At 34.6% G+C, this 18,367-nt stretch overlaps 1 non-coding gene across 1 annotated transcript; it reads right to left on the bottom strand.

Moving 5' to 3' along the window:
- Nucleotides 1-426: 426 nt before the first annotated feature.
- On the bottom strand, nt 427-531 carry LOC114226142 (U6 spliceosomal RNA). The gene has a single exon (XR_003612686.1). It is a non-coding gene; the product is annotated as a U6 spliceosomal RNA (small nuclear RNA).
- Between the last annotated feature and the right edge of the window lie 17,836 nt (nt 532-18,367).

The following is an 18,367-nucleotide window of genomic DNA, read 5'->3' as shown; positions in this document are numbered from 1 at the left end:
AGATAGGGATTGTTTCCAGTTTAGAGTTATTGCAAATAACATTCGTGAACAAGTATGGATATATGCTTTCCTTTGTATTGAGTGAATACCTAGAAATGAAATGACTGGGTCATATGGTAGAAGTATATTTAACTTCCTAAGGAACTGAAAACTGTTTTTCAAAGCAGTTGTATCACTTTGCATTTGTGCTAGCCGTGTGCCGTGCAGGAGGGTTTCAGTGTTATTTAGCCTCATCAACGTTCTAATTTTATTTTTATTTTTTTTCTAATTTTAGACTTACTAAACGGTGTTCAGTGTTACCTAATGGTTGTAATTTATATTTCTCCATTGACTGATGATGTTACCATTTTTTCATGTACTTCTTACCACACACACACACATATATTTTCTGATAAAGTGTCTATTGAAATCTTTTGTTTGATTTTTTTTAATATGGAACGCTTCACAAATTTGTTTGTCATCCTTCTGCAGAAACCATGCTAACCTACTCTGTATTATTCCAATTTTAGTATATGCCCCGCCAAAGCAAACTCTCTTTTGTTTTTTTTTTTTTTAATGGGGTTGTTTGTTGTTTCATTATTCGATTTTGAGAGTTCTCTATGTATTCTGAATACAAGTTCTCTATTAGATGTGTGGTTTGCAAATATTTTCTCCCCATGTTTGTTTTCTCTTTTCATTTCTTTAACGATTTTGTTCAAAGAGACAAAGTGCTTAACTTTGATGATGTTCCGTATATCAACTATTTCTTTGATATATATTGTGATTTTGGTGTTATATCTAAGAAAACTTTACCCAAAATCAAAAAGATTTTCTCTCACATTTTCTTCTAGTGGTTTTATGGTTTTTGGTGCTTCGTTTAGGTCTATGAACTATCTTAAGTTTATTTTTGTATATGGAGAAAAGTATGGATCAAGATGTTTTTTTAAATAAATGGATACTCAATTATTCCAGCACAATGTAAGAATTCTATTTTTTTCTCCATGGAATTGACTTTGCATCTTTTTTGGATATCAATTGACCATATATGTATATGTCAACTTCTGTAATTTCTATTAGGTTCTGTCAGTCTATTTGTTTATCCTTATACTATGATCGCACTATATTGACTACTGTAATTTATAATAAGTCCTAAAGTCAGATAGTCCTAATCATCCAACTTTATTCTTCTTTTTCAAGTTTTTTTCTCTATTCTGGGTGATTTGTATTTTTTTTTTAAGATTTATTTATTTATTTTAGAGAGAAAGAGAGCGCGCACGCATGTACAAGCGGAGGGAGGACCAGAGGAAGAAAGAGGACCTCAAGCAGACTCCACACTGGGCACACAGCTTGACTTGGGGCTCAATCTCACGGCCCTGACAGCATGACCCTGATATTGTGACCTGAGTGGAAATCGAAAGTCCGTCACTTAACCTACTGAGCCACCCAGGTGCCCCCTGGGTGATTTGTATTTCTATATGAAACTTAGAATGAGCTTGACAGTTTCTACCAAAAAAAAAAAAAACAAAACAAAAAACCCTGCTAGGATTTTGACTGAGACTGCATAAAATTTATAGTCCAATTTGACATCTTAACATTATTTTGGGTTTCTTTTCATATATGAGGTATATCTCTCCATTTATTTAAAGTTCCTTTGAAATCTCTCATCAGAGTTTTAAAATATTCAGTGTATGGGTCTTCTACATATTTTTCAGATTTGTTAAGTATTTTATCTTTTAATGCTATTGGAAATGGTATCTCTTTAAATTTAAATTTCCAATTTTATGTTGCTAGTATATACGATAAAATCAATTTTAGCATGTTCATCTGCTATTCTGCAATGCGTTAACCTCACTTAGTAGTTCTACTTTTTTATTTTCCAATCTGGATGACTTTCATTTATTTTTCTTGCCTTACTACCTATCTAGAATCTCTCATACAATGATAAATAGGAGTGGTGAGAGTGAACATTCTTGCCTTCTTGCAGGTCAGAGGGAGAAAGTTATATATACACATAACCATGTAAGAATAAATTACATGGCCCTTTGCCCCGGATATGAAAAATAAAGTTCTATTATGTAATCACAGTACAATTATCAGTTTTGTTAATTTACATTGATATAATTCTCATATTTTGCATCAATACTCCAATTTTGTCAGTTGTTCTAATAATGTTTTTTACACCATTTCGCCCCTCTATTAGAGTATGCAGCCTAAGGCCAGATATTGTGCCATCTGCCATCTCTCTTTAGTTTCCTTTGATCTTGAACATCTCCAACAGTGTTTATCTTTTCTAACATTTATGTTTTGAAGAGTAAAAACCCCTTTTTTAAGTCACATGTTCTTCTCTTACATTTATCTGATGTTTCCTCATGAGTAGGTAGTTGTTATTGTATTCTCAGCTAGAATACTGCATTAGCTGGGCTGTATCTTTCCAGGTTCTCACATCTGGAGACATATCATATCCATCTATCCTTTATTGGTGATGTCAGTTTTGATCACCTCATTAAAATAGTACTGAAATCCCCACTGTATAATTATGAGTTTTTCTCCCTTGAAATTAATAATTAGTCTATGGGGAGACACTGTAAGATAATGCAAATATTCTGCTCCTAATAAAAAATTCTTTATAAATTTGTTGTACATTCATTATTTTGCCTAATTCTATGTAAAACATACTGTTTATCAAATGATTATTTCCCAACTTTAACATTCCCTCCACATTGATCAGTTGTCTGTATTTACTGTAAGGAAGAGATCTTCTTTCTTTAATTATTCATTTCTCCACTTATTGTCAATATGGACTCATGAATTCCCATTCATTCAGTGGATTATAATTCATTAATGCTAATGAATACTTCACTGGTGCTAAAATTGTCCCAGATTTGACCAATAAGTGGCCCTTCAAACTGGCAGTTGTATCCTTATGGCAAGTTCCTGTCACTCTTTTTATTTTAGTACTTCCTTATTTTCTGGCATAACAAGAAGCACCAGAACCATGTTGTACTTACTGTGTATCAGATTTTTCTGGTATCAGATTTTTCAAGGTGCCTTTGTTCATTTTAAGGAAGAGTGGTAACAGAGAAGAAGTTATGGGCACTAGGTGGGTTCATTGCTACTGGGGTGGCATTTCTTCCTGATCTTTCCTTGGACAGAGCTAAGAAAAATATGCATATATACATGCATATACATAGACTTATCTAAACTATAAATACCCACAGACATATGTACATGTATACATAAACAGTCACACACATGCACACTAATAAAGTATTTAAGAAAACATAAGTTCACAGTAGTACATCCAATTCCAATCTAGCCCTATTGGGCTTATATTTGCCTTTCCCCCATTCAAAATCTATTGTTTTTCCATAGGGAAACCTCTGGTTCCCAACATCAAAACGTTTTCCCATTTGTTCAACTATTTAATGCATCTAAAATAGTTTCAGAATGTTTTGTCTACATTAGTACAATCAACAACCCTATTAAAAACACTTCAGGATTTGTCTGTGAGTCTTCACACACTACTTTGCTCAAGACTAAGGGTATATAAATACTGTGTTCATAAATTACTTTGATTAGTTTGTTATTTCACTTACTTTCCCTATAGCATCTTCATGGTAGTCAATGGAATTACAATTAGGACATTTGTTTCAGCGTTGTTTCAGTTTTTGTGTTACCATTTATCTTAATTTATATCTAAAAATAGGTAGAATGTTACATGCTTTCAAACGTCAAAATTATATAAGACGGCATACTCAAGAAAGTGCTACTGTCTCCTCCTTATGCCTTCTGTTTCGTTCTTACCTCAAATTTTCCTACCATGTTTGTCTTTTCAAACTACTATGAAACTGTGATTTACAAACAAGCCATGACAGCATTTGAACTTGGAGAAAATTCAACATTTATATATTAATTAATAATTTGACTTCTGCTTTTTCCACTGTTCTCAACTCAATTACAATAGTTTCATTTGACAACAAAAAGCTGTAAATACAAACATAAATACAGGCACTATTGTTTGGCACCTCTTGATTATAAAATTGTCATTCTTATTATCCAGAGTATACATATGTGTGCATATGGGTGTGTGCTTCTCATCAAAATGAGAACACAATCATATAAAATCTCATAGGGAATGCATTGACCTCTGAAAATTCGTCCATTCCAAGTACAAGCAGGATGTGTTCTTTTCCAATTCTCTTTCTCAGGAATCATACCATAATTCAGAAAAAAAGAAAAGAAAAGAAAAGGATGCCATCTTTAATAAGTTTATGTATAAGCCATTATTTTTTTGCCCTGCAGTAACATATGAGGCACATAAATAAGTTTTATTTTGAAAAAATAAGTAAATATATACATTATATTAAACGCAATGTGTCCATGTTCTTCCTAATGGTATGACTGTGACTAAATATAAGGAAAAACATGAATTTAACCGACAACTTTTTTTTTTCACATTCTTCATTTGAGTTTTGTTGGGAAGTGTACTCATAATACAGAATTATTTATTAACTAAAGAATGAATAGAGATTCAATGATCATAATCAAATTACAGGTGTAAAATAAAATCGAATTTATCCAACTACCTGTTTTCTTGCATCTCTTCCTCCTGTCTTCGATTCCACTCCTAAGCCAGCGAGCACTCTGGTTCCTACTTCACAGATTTGCTCAAATCCTTTTTCCATCTCGAAATCTCGAAATCAGTTCCTTTTCCAAGTTAAGTCATACATTAAGTTCACATTCTTTCCTCTCACTTCTCAGATTTCACTTTAACATATCAAGACTTACTGATTACATAAGTCTAGAAACGGCATTGCAGTAAATTGGTAATTTTGTGGTGAATTAATAGCCAACCTATTATCAGATCATCTTAATAATTGCAAAAATGACAGAAAAACACTTACAGGATTACAGTCTGACAGCAACAATATAATATTAGATATTTGGCTTTAAATAATAAAATTTGATAAAGTTTTATTTTCTTACATTAATATTTCATAATTTAAGACCTGTCTCCCACATCTTACTCTTTTATTCAGATAGGAAACGATTGCTATAGTCATAGATATCTTATGTAAGCAGCATTTAAAAAAAAAAGCATTACACTAAAATATGAGTTGGGAATATTTTGACTACAACAAAAAAATTCAAGACATAATAAAAAAATAAGTAATAAGATATTCTTATGTAAATTCTTTTACATTTTGTAGTTATTGTGGTTTTGTTTTATTTTGTTAGTGTGAATATAATTTTGCCACTTTGGTATGAAAGCAACAGTTCTATTTTATAATATATGGAAGTTCCTCATCAGCATAGTTGTTTGAAGCATCAAGATTGAGTTTAGTTCTCTAATGATACCAGATGCTCTACTCTTTTGCAACATTAGCTCATGGTCTGAGGAGAATTGTAACATGTGGCAGACTCAGCAAAGAGATGAATTCCAAATCCTTAGCAGAGTTCTGAAAAATGGCAATAATATTTTAGCAAGGAAAACTCAATACACATGGTCTTGGCAGCAGTCCCAAGCTCAGACTGGTTCCACCCTTTTTCTTCACCTACATTTCCAACTTTGTTTCAGAATGGTTATTGTTGCAGATCTGAGAGGAAGGACAAACTAAAAGCCTCTAAGGGCAAGCAGATAAAAAGTTTGATCAAAGTTGGGGGAAATAAGAGGGAAGTTGATCATTTGGTGGTTTGGTGTTGTTTAGGAAATCTGGAAATGCTAGAAGTATTGTGGATCCCAGAAAGCTTTGGATAGGTAGTTTTACAATAATTGAGAACATGTATTTAACACAATGACTAATAATCTGTGGAACTTGATGCCCAAGGGTTGATGCTTCCTGAAGATGTAGCCATTTTAATAGCAATTTTGAAGAAAATATAAATAATAAATACAGCTAGTTTAGAATTACTTTATTAAAAACACAGCATATCAAGATGATCTCTGAGGTTCTCCCATTCATTTCTTTTTTTTTTTTTACTTTTTTTATTAAAATTTTTTATTAGCATATAATGTATTATTTGTTTCAGGGGTACAGGTCTGTGATTCATCAGTCTTACACAGTTCACAGCGCTCACCATAGCACATACCCTCCCCAATGTCTAACTCCCATTCATTTCTATCCAAGGAGTCACTCTGAGTCTCACAGTGAACACTAGGCTGGGTGAACCGTGTCCTGGCCTGGAGGGCAGCTTGAATGCTCTCCCTAAAGTATAGTAAGTTTATTGAACAAACAATCTGTGTATATTCATAAAGATTACCTCTTATCTGGCTGTAAAGGAGAATAGCCTTGTGAGTTATTTACCAGATATTAATTTGGTATCTGCTATGACCTAGGGAGCCTATTGGGTTATTAAAACAATAGAGTAGTTTAAAGATAATTATTGAAATGTTTTCCACTGGATTTTAGATGTGTTTTTATTAGATAAGAAAATTTCTTATCTTAAAGGTTTTTTAATTGGATAATAACACCCTCCCTAGGAGGGTGTTACCTAAATCCAGGCAAGAGGTGGACTGCAGTACTCTCTCTAGGGCAGAGATGTATGGCCCTCAGAAAAGAGGTCAGAGGTGAAGTAAATGGGTAGGGTTTATTTATTCAGTCACTAATTTTACAAATATTTATTGAGGATCTACCATGTCCAGGACTTGGCACTTGAGTATTAGGTGTTGGTACTGCAAGAAAACAACAAAACAAACAGAAGTTCTTGTCTTCACAGAACTTAGAATCTAGCTGTAAAGACAATAACAGAAAAATAAATAAAATATATGTCAGAGGATATATTTTCTCACCACTTGATCAGAGGATCATAAAGGGTGAGAAAAAAATAATACAAGAAAAAGAAGGCAGAGGGCTGGTAAGTTGTGAGATTTTAAATGAGATCAGCAAAGAAGTACTCACTGGGGTAAAACTGGACCAAAGGTCTGCAGAAGAGGAGGGAGCAAACCATGCAGCAGATGCTGGGAAGGAGTGATCCAGTTGGAGGGACCAGCAAGTGCGAAAGCCTTAAGACACAAGTATGCTCTGGGTACATCAGTATATGTTGGAGGTTAAAGCCATAGGATACACAAGAAGAAGGAAGAGGAGGAAAATGGGGATCTCAGGATAAAGGATATCTAGGTTACTCTAAAAAACAGACATTGAGACAGAACTCTTTAGGTAGAACTCATTTCTTAAATGCATTACAAAATTACCTAACTCCTTTAATAGAATATAATGTATACCGTCTTCTCGTACTGGTAAACATTATGGACAGTACTATGGAATAGCCCTTGCTCAGGGGCTAAAGGCTTCATAGAGATTTGTTTGCTCCAACTCTGAATGCTTTGATGATATTGGGATTACGATCTAGAAAATAAGAAAGAAAAACGGATCTGCCTTTTAGATTTTTACCATCTATCCTCTTTACTACTGTATCTCATAAGCAGGCTATTGGGGTATAAAATCTGAATGCAACTCTGTTTAATATCAATGAGAGGGAAGAAGTATTATGTAAGCTTTTTGATTCTCAGAATCTATCATTGTCTGATTTCATGTTTATAAGACTATTCTGGCTGGTTGAAGAAGTTAGAAATGGTACTATGTTCAATCTTTTCCAGATAATGTAGGGGAGGGAGAAGGGTAGCAAGATCATTATAGAACAGGCTAAGATTGGGATCTACATGTAACTGGATGAGTCCCTTTGTGTGAGATTGGTGGAAAATATGAGGTGTCATTTGCTACCTCACTTCCTCTGGAAAACCCATCTTGTGACCTAGAGAAGGGATCATGTGCCCTTCAAATGTTTTGGTACCACCTTTATCATAGCATTTATCACTCTGAGTTGAAATTGCTTCTTGTCAGCCCTCCAGACCAGACTGTAGACCTCCTGAAGACATGGATCAGGTCTGTTTCATCACCAAGCCCTGTACCTAGCATAATGCTCAGCACATAATAGACACTCAATAAATATATCTTTAATTCATGAATGAGGGCATGGACCAGTTCAACAGCCATATCTCTGTGGTAGGATCAACTAAAACCTACCAACTTTTTCTTTTTCCACATCAAATACTACTCTACAGCCATATTTCTCTTCACTATATTCTTGTGCAATCAGTTTTTAATGATTGCCTTTATATTACTCTCTTACACAACTTTATTATGTTGATTTCAGCCCACCATCACTATACTTTGAGATTTTTATTTTAATCCTAATGCTATCGTGCAACATGGAGCTTTGTATCACCTACAAATTTGATAAGAATTTCTGCTATGACTATTAGTCATTATTTTATAGGCATATTAATTAAACTTCGTTCATACCTCCCATTTCAATATCATCCCACGAAGAAGTCTTCACTTCCCTGACAAAGTACAGTATGAGAGACTTTGCCAAAATGCACCGACATGAACTCTGTAGTGTCAGAAAGAAAACCAGCATCTCTAAATTAGCCCCAAACAGGTAGAATTGTTTAATCCCAAGGCATTAAGAGATTTATGTCCTGTCATTTTTAAGCATTTTCACTCTTCTCTACACAAATAATGGTTACATCACTGTCAGCACTTTCAGCCAGAGTGAAGCATTTGATCAGAAATGCTTGAAGAATGCATGCATGCAAAACCTTGAGCCTTCTATAAGACAATATGAATCAGATTCAATTGCTAGTATTGAAAAATAAATCAATGTGACAGCCAGATGAAGACTATCCCTACCATAGCTTAGCAAAGCAGTCACGAATAGACTAACCACCCCACCTCTGAATCATGCATAATAGCAGTCCCAATATTTATGAAGTAGGGGATACTATTTTTACAAACCCTACATCTTTTGATGTGAATTTCTTTGATCTCCTGGTATAGGAAGCATTATGGGTGGAATGAGAAAATAAGCACCTTTCTTCTCTTTTCTAGGCTTATTTCACTGAACTGTACACAATGGAAAAAAGTAGATGTCATCTACCATTAGTGGGAGATTCTAAGCTTTATTGCCTCATTCTGAAACATCCCATTCGAAATTAAAACATCAGTTAATCAGGCTACTCAAAACAAAAGTGAACTCAAGAATAAAAATATAAATAATAACAGTATGGATTATTCTAGAGTTATGTATAATTCTCTATATTAAAGTACAAAAATTTGTAGCATTACCTTTAAGTGAAAAATATCCACATATCAACCCCAGAGAGGGTTTAAATAGCTTAACAGCTGAGAAAATACTTCATGCACTGTTTAAAACACACACACACACACACACACACACACACACAACATATTGGTTCTTTCTCTCTCTTATTTTTTTAAGTTTATTTGTTTTTTATAGTAATCTCTACACCCAGTGTGGAGCTTGAACTCACAACCCCAAGATCAAGAGTCACATGCTCTTCCAACTGAGCCAGCCAAGTGCCCCAAAACCTGTTTTGTTCTATTTACCTATATTTTATAATAATGTGGTATAGGAAAAAGGATAATGTTCTGTTAAATCCAGAGAACAGATCTGTTTGAGAAAGGAGCACATTTGAATAAATAATTGAAATTTCTTTTAAATTGGGGGAAAAAAGCATACCATATGACTTTTTTTTTAGGAAACTGTTGAATGTTTAAACCATAATAAACTTCAACCAAATTATGTTTAACCTTATCATTTCATAAATGAATTTATGCTGAGTGGCTGAATGATTTGTTCAATATTAAATTATAATCTCTTTAAGGCTAAGGGTTCTACATTACTTTTCTGTTTTTACCCTAATAAACAGTGCAGTGCCTTGCACACAATAGGTATTTAAGTAGCGTGATTAATTAAGCAAATGGAAACTGCTGGAACCACCAATTAGATGCCACTATCCACCTAGAAGCACTTACATGAGTTGCTGGAAAGTAATTTAGAGGTAAAAATGTAGAAAGTGAATAATGTCCTTGAAAATCCAAATCTATAGACTGAGAGGAAATGGCACATCTGTCAAATGATTAAAGTACAAAAATGAAATAAAATTAAAAAATGAAATAAAATAAAAATTGGAATTTGGTTAGCTGCTTTAATTTATTTAACTGTCAATCCACAGTTGTCTCCCAGTTTAACTGTCTTAACGTGTTCTTCAGTTGCTTCTTGTCACTAAAAAAAAAAAAAAAAAAAGTACATCAAAATAAGAATTTGTCTGAAGGAAAAATTTTCTTTGAAGAAACTGAAAATTAACCAAACTCTGTTTTGAAAAAATGATAAAGAGAGAAAGTGATAAAGAGAAGGTCAAGTTGAGAAATGTTGGAAAAGTCTAGCAAATAGTGTTCTAAAGAAAAACCTATGATCCTTTGGAAATATTTGTCTCAAGCTGTCATTTTGGGACAGCTCCCGCCACATATATAAGTTTTGTTGGAAACTGTGTTCATTTCTGCGCTGTCAGGAAGGGATCATCTTGTAAAGTTTACAACGTGGACAGGGCCTGAGGGGAGGGAAAGCCTGATTTTTCAGTTTCTGGTTTTGCTTGGCTAATCCTAGCTTACTATTGACTACCATAAAACGTGGACTGTCCTACCAGATTCTGAGCAAAACAAAAATAGGATTAAAAATATATAATTTAGTACAGGACAGGTTCTACTCACAGACTACTCATTGTACAGACCTTTTCATTCCAAAGTATAGTCACACCATCTCAATTCAAGGTACTAGATTTAAAGGACTCTTAAGTTGGCTTTTAAATTCCACAGAGTACTAAGATTTTTTTTTAAATCCTTTTTATTCTTTTCTTTTTACTAACACAACGGAAAGGATACATCTTTGACTCTACCCTCACATTATTAAAAAAAGAAAAACACTTTTGGATCTCTTCTATGGAATTGCCTTTGGAATCATTTTGCGAGACATGCAAGAAAATTGGAACTATTACCTTATATTCACATTTTGTTTTTTTGATGCAATTTCACTCAACTCGTTTACTCCTATTTATTCATCAGAAATTGCAGCAAATCGTTTTCGGTAGTCTAAAAAATCTAAGTATACCCTTAATGGTTCTGCCAATAGAAACATTCAATATATTTCAAACAAGTATGCAGTTCAGAAAAAAAAAAAAACTGAACTAAATATAGACACACAAAATATTTTATGGAAGATGAAAATGCTCATTTGAATATAAAGTTTCTGATCAGTTTAAAAGAATTTAATGTTGGGGCGCCTGGGTAGCTCAGATGTTTAAGGGTCTGCCTTCGGCTCAGGTCATGATCCCGGGGTCCTGGGATCGAGTCCTGCATCGGGCTCCTTGCACAGCAGGGAGTCTGCTTCTCCCTCTCCCTCTGCCTCTCCCCCTGCTTGTGCTCTCTCTGTCTTTCTCGCAAATGAATAAATAAAATCTTTAAATAAATAAATAAATAAATAAATAAAAGAATTTAATGTTATGAAATTCAACATAATATATGGACATTAAAAGAATGCCTTCTAGAACCAAACTTCTCAGGTTTGAATCTTGGCTCTGCCATTTACTAACCACGTGATCTTTGGCAGGTCGTTGTACTCATTTGTAAAACAGGTATAAAAGTATATGCACATAGGGTGGTGGTAGTGAGGATTAAGTGAAATATATCTATAATTTTTTATATATTATGTATTTTTAAAGATATTATTTATTTATATGAGAGAACAAGTAGGGGGTGAGGGACAGAGGAAGAGGGAGAACAGACTACACTGAGCAGGGAGCGGGCTGTGGGGCTCAATCCCAGGACCCCGGGATCATGACCTGAGCTGAAGGCAGATGCTTAACCCACTGAGCCACCCAGGCACCCCTACATATTCAATTTTAAGCATATTATATTAAATATATATATAAGAATTGCTATTATTATTATTGTTTTGCTGTTATTAAGAAAGGCTTTGTTTATTGTTTTAATTATGGACAATCACCCACCCACAATTATTTTTCTGTGACAATACCCTTCTTCATACTAATAAAATCAAAACCTGTAAACCCACTTCATAATTCATTCATTAAACATACATTTACTAAGCACCTTACTTGCCTGGAGCTGCATCAGGTATTAGGTATTTAATATTTTTCAGATTTTATTATGAGATGATTGAAGCTCTCTGCCTAACACTTTTTAGGGCTGAGTGCTTAAATGCACAGTCAAAAACAATTTCTGAGAATATTTTAATTGAGGGAGACTCTCTTCTTCACTCAACCCCGTTCCTTGCCTTTATCTATGCAAATTAGCATTTACAGGCCAATCTTTTTCTTGTAAGACTTTTAAAAAAATTATCTGTTGGATAGTGATCCAAAATAAACAGTTCAAATAGGATAGGCTTTGGGAAAATGTTAATAAACTTGCCTCAGGCAAATTATTTGAGTTTCCTTGCATTTCTTTCATTTGGCGGGGATTTTACTTGGGATTAAAAAAAAAAAGAAATGAAGAAAAATGTCACCAGATGGATACTTTTATTCTAAAGTGATGATTTTCTTATAAAACCCACTTTTCAAGATTGAGAATTGGGAGGTCTTCAATTTAAATTTAAATTATATAAATTAGACTGGAAAACAATGAAATCACCAAAAAGCTTAGAATCCTTGGTTTTGGATTAGATTCTCAACATCTCATCAGCTGGCAGGTCTTTAGTGAGGGCCTGCTCTTTGAGGTCTGGTGCTAGGTGGTAGAGAAAAGGTGACCACCAGAATAGGCACAACCTTTTCTCCGTGGAGCTTAGCCTTACAGGAAATTAAAATAACTATGAGTGATCAAGTAAATTACCTAAATAAATAAATATACCAGACAAGAAATTAAGCAGTTTGGGAATGTGTCCATTCAAGATGGCCCATATTTGGGCATTCTTTGTCAATACCTCAAAACCCTGTGTCTTACGATTTTTTACCCCAAACTTTTGACGCCCATTTCCCTCCAGTTCTCAGCCGTTGAAGAGAGAAAATGCGAAGCGTTGCCTTTATCTTTTTTTAGCCAAGGAGAAGAAAATTTAACGGGCACCAATGTAGTGCTAGGAACAACACGCAGGAAAGCTAACACCATGATGGGTACACAGAGGCGCGCGAGGTAGCTGTCACGACTGCTGTTGTTTCTTCCCATTCACTTGTCACCCTTTCTTCTTGTGAACAGCCAGGAAGGATTTTGCTAACTAGTATTGGCTGCATCATTAACAATTTGGTGAAGTTCCAAAATCCACAGCCCCTAGAAATTTTCCTGGATCCCCTACTTGGAGAAACACTGCAAGCATCTTACAGCACACTAAATCAAGAAAGGTTGGCCTGGAAAACCATTTATGTAATTTCTCTGCTTTTGTTTTGGGGAATCTTCCAAAGGAAGTGTCTAGAGAATCAGATATAATTTTGAGCAGGGTATGCTAACGTGGCTTCAACAATGATTTTACTTTTCTTGTAATTTTGCACTCGACATCATTTTTTCCAGTGGTGTGTCATGCTGTCCCAATTGACTGTCTGGCCATATTTTGCTCTGTTGTTTGCTATAGCAAAAAGAACAGATACAAAATTACCATTTTTCAACATGGTGTTAATTTCAGTGAAATCTCCCAAGATGCATCCTCTCCCATTTTCCCCTCCTGAATCTACATGATTTCAAAGAGTCCATCCGTTCTTGATTATATTTTGAATAGGAAATAATAACTCTTTGGTATTTAAAAATAATCCAAGAGTCTTATATTAGCTATGGATTTCTTTTTAATTAGCTAGTCATCATAACTAGCAAACATATTTCTTTCTTTTTTCTTCCTTTCCCCAGCATAAAAATATGTTGCTTACACCACTTCAACTTGGGAGATGGGGAGAATCACGCAATTTTCACACAGTCCTACCAGTTTGATCACACACTGCCTCCAGCTCCTAACCTTTAGCTGTTGGCTTCCCATTGCCTGTCACACCCTAATTGAAGTTTTAGGAGTGACTGCTTGAGCTCATACCAATCAAGACTGATATAACCCTGATGCTGAATCTAGGTCAAAGAAGCCGCCCACTTTGGAGCTAACCTTGCCCCTCACAACCAAAAACTGGATTCCAATTTCAACACAAAAAGGACCTCTTGAGAATACCATTACCTGACTTCTCTATATTCTTCGGCATGCTCAACTAACCAGACTGGTTTCCACACTGCTCCATGGCATTTAAATCAATAGAGCAAACAATATAAAGCAAAGCACTAAACAGTTGTTTTACATTATGTGTGGAGTGTTTGTGTTTGTGGAAGGGAAGGGAAATTTCAGTATTTTGATTTGATATTTTACACTTTTTTTCCTTTTTAAAATTGTAATTGCAAGGAAATTGAGTCAAGGGAAGTAAAAGAGCTCAAACAAAAAATGTGTGAGAACTCTTCAAGTATTTTGTTCTCATGATACTCATTTATACGTCATTTTTTTTTTTTTGGTTTGTTTTTAACACCCCCCCAATAAAACACATTAAAATTGTGATGTGTTTCTAGTTCAGTTATTTAAATTCATTGTGAAATGAACTTTTGGCTTTTCTGTCATTCTCTCTTACAATCCTTGGTAAATTACCTCTTTCTTTCCATTGTGCAAGTTACTTTTTTTTTTTTTTAGTGCTCTGTCTCTTACTTGTGATACTTGTGATAAACACAGAGTTTGGCTGCTTTTAATTTGTTTGCTAACCACTTCTATTGTTTATTTTTTCTTATTCTAGAAATAAATTAATAACATCTGGAAGTTTTAAAAATCCATTATAAATCCAAAGACTTCCTTTGCTGGAAAGAGTGACCTTTCTTCTTTCAGAGTGACAGAAACACTGGGAGTTATTAACTTATTGAAAATTACATGGATTCTAAAGAATACAAAGGAATTAGATTACTTTATATGTATTTTGTATATTTTAAATCACATGCCACTTGATATTTATTAATCACCTACTATATGCAAGGCCCTATAACAACTACTATGGGGTATAAAAAGATGAATAAACCTGAATCTTACCCTACAGTAGCTTTCTGTTTAGTACAGGATATAAAAAGCTATAAATCAAAAGAAACTAAGAGCCATGGGAAAGGTAAGGAAAGTTAGAGGAGGAAGAAACTATTTTGACAGGGAATATCAGAGAGATTTCCCGCATTAGGTGATCCGTGGGTTGAGTCTTAAAAATGCAGTAGAGAAAGATTATATAGAGATGCATATTCAGGTAGAAGAAAGATAATTTCAGACAGAAAGGCAACACAAGGAAAGGCATGGAAACAAATAAATATAAGTTAGATATTAGAAAAAGGGAGCTATTCGATTTAAGAAAGTAGCGCCTAAATCAGGATGAATTGCGTATCAGAAATTATCTAAGAGTGTTTAGCCTCTTATCAGGGAGAGGATGGAAAATGGAAAGGGTGGATGGACACGAAAGAATAAGAATAAAGTAAGATTCGTCTATTCAGTATCATCATCCAAAGATTAGTGCTTTGCATAACCAAGATGGCATAATTTTTGTGTGGTAAATTTCTACTTGCAGTGGTTATTTTCATTAGTCAGATGTTTGGACTTAATCACCACATGAAATGTATCTAACATCTGTAAAATGGTGAAGGGTAGAAGTGAATTCTTGGTGTGGGTCCTGTAAATTTGAAGAAATATCTATATTATTAAGTGCCTAGTATTTTTTCTACACTTTTATTTATTTACTTTTCAATAAGTTTAAATCCTTAAGGGATGGACCATCATACAGATTCTATGTCCAACGGCCTTAGCAGGAAGATTGCTTCAGAATTTGGCATGAACCATGCCCCTGTTCCCACTGGCACCTCTCCCCAGATCACTTTGGTTTTATTTGGGTGGCCACCAGGAGTCACTGTGTGTCCTTTGTATGCCTAAGAACAATTCTTGCCCAAACAGAAATGAGGTGCATAAGTACCTTGAATTTTAACCAGTGTGTGTTCCCACTGGTTATGGAGACCCCACTGAAGCCAGCAAAATTGGACCACACTCTTCCAGACATACCTGCATTTTAGAAACCCCATTCCCAGCAGGCCTCCATCGGCCTCAAGTTGGCAAGAAAGAGAATGCCTAATATTTTAAATATTCCATTCTAATCCTGTAATCTTTTTTCACATTTACCAATACCTATTGCATTCGAGGGACTGTGCTTCCTGTTGTGCATGATATTAAAAAGAGGGTGAGGTAAAAAATAAGAATGACTTATGAGCAGAAATAAAATAAATACATAAATAAGTATAAATAGAAAGCAAAGCTATTAAAATGGACATTGCCACATGAAAGCTAAGATGCCAGAGGGGGACACGTAGGTCCTTGGAAACAAAAGGAGCCCATTTGCCATAGCCCTCTTCCACCAAGAAATTTTTTTTAAAGATTTTATTTATTTATTTGAAAGAGAGAGAGTGCATGCACATGAGTGGGGAGGGGGATGGGCAGAGGCAGAGAGAGAGGGAGAAGCAGACTCCCCACTGAGTGCAGAGCCTGAGGAGCTCAGACGCGGGGCTCAATTCCAGGACCCCAAGATTATGACCTGAGCTGAAGTCAGCCGCTTAGCCCAGGTGCTCCCACCAAGAATTCAATGTTGGTATTGTTTCATAGATCAATAAATACCTAAATGCAGAGCTTTTTAAAACTTGATTTAATGTACAGACAAAAATAAAGTCTTCAAACCTAAGACAGAATATTTTTTCATGAACAATAATACTAACTTGAGATGGGTTAGTTGTATAAAATAATAGTCACAATAAGTTAAACGTGGAAAGGCTGCATTTTCATTTATTTTGGGAGAGGGAGTCAGATGGCTCTAAATTTCGGTGTCCTAAAGAATTATTTGGATTAAAAGACCCTAAATCTGGATGCCCCCCCCATTGAATATCTGAATATAAAAATATTGATAGGAATTAAAGTCAGTCTCCATTTGAAACATGCAAATCCAATGAGTTTGGCTTTGGCCTATCTACTGCTTCTATCTGTAGATGGTGATTGGGGCCTTCTTTTTATCTGCAGACAGAATTGGCTATGTTTGAAAAGCTATTGCAGCTGTGTTGGATATTGCTGAAAATTCCTAAGTATGACTCAGATGACAAATTATATTTGATATACAGTCTAGGGGGATTTGCAGAGAAGAGCTTCAATCCTGAGAGTGATTAAGTTAACTGAAGACCCAACAGGGAACTCCTAAACTCCTACAAGATGTTGCATCCAAGCCTCTGTGTCACCTTTGTGGCAAAATTTATAAAGTAATCGCACTGTTCTGGGATGAGTCAATGTGTTAGGTAATGAGATGAACTTCAGTTTTCTATGAATTTTCAAATCTAATTACAATAATAATTATGATGGCAAATGAATCATCACTGAAACACAAGTATATAAAGATGTCATTCAAAAGGACATACTGAGAATACTTCAGAAACTTCTACAGTTCAAGCGTGTACATTAAGACAGTTTGCAGGAAATTGTACTTGCTCAAATTTTTGTCAATCTTTAAAGGTGTATGTGTGTGTATATATATATTTAAAAGCATACAAATATTTAAAAGTGTATATATGCATATACACACATATGTATACATATAAGCATACACACAAACACACATATAAACACACTCAAACACATATGTGAATTCTCCTACGTGTCCTGAGTTTGGACTCCATCATTCAGTATAAATTAATGAGTATTTCCAAAAAAAAAAAAAATTTAAATTACAGCAATACTGGAAATTACGTAAAGATTAATGGTAAGCCAAAAATCAGAAGAATGGTGTTTTTTTTAATTGACCATTAACTCTAAAACTTTGTTCTTTCTCTTCTCTCCATCATTTCACAATCCCCCATTAAAAGACATACAAAATTAAGTGCCAAATTTGCATTCACCCAATTCTTAAATTGCACAAAAATATCTTTACCACAATCAGTGACTAATCCAAGTGGAAAACAGCTGAAAAAAAAATTGGAAACTGTGCTATTTAATTCCAATCCCAATGAGTAATTTGGAGAGTCATGTAACCTCTTTGAACTTGGGGTAATTTTCAGCTGAAAAATACAAGGGTAGAAATGCAGAACCTCAGTAGTCCCGGCACATGATAAAAAAAGAATAGATGGGAATAAAGATATTTAGTGTTTCCAAAATGAGTACACTGTAGCACACTTCATTTTACTAAATGTCAAGGAAATGTGAGTTTTGTCCGAAAGTAAAATTTCTAGGCTAGAGAGAAGTGGTTAGCAATATAGTTCTTTGGAAACAAAAATAAGAAGACAATCAATTCTACCTTGTGGACTAAGAGGAAATTAAAGAAAGGGGTTTTGAAGAATTGGTCATAGTAAATCACTCAAATATTTGCCTATCATGGCCACTACCAATGTCATTGTCTCAATCTTGGATCTGTCTATGGTTAGATATGCCCAAGTTCTTTAACTACAACATATTTTCAACCATATTTCTAGCTCAACTACACACGTAGTGGTATTTGTCCAAATTCTTTTAGAGG

Source organism: Eumetopias jubatus, unplaced genomic scaffold, assembly GCF_037043125.1.
Source record: "Eumetopias jubatus isolate StellerSeaLion01/CBP00866 unplaced genomic scaffold, mEumJub1_p1.0 scaffold_3, whole genome shotgun sequence".
NCBI classification, from domain to species: domain Eukaryota; kingdom Metazoa; phylum Chordata; class Mammalia; order Carnivora; family Otariidae; genus Eumetopias; species Eumetopias jubatus.
Note: the sequence above shows the minus strand (reverse complement) of the source record. Positions and strands in the feature narration are given on the sequence as shown.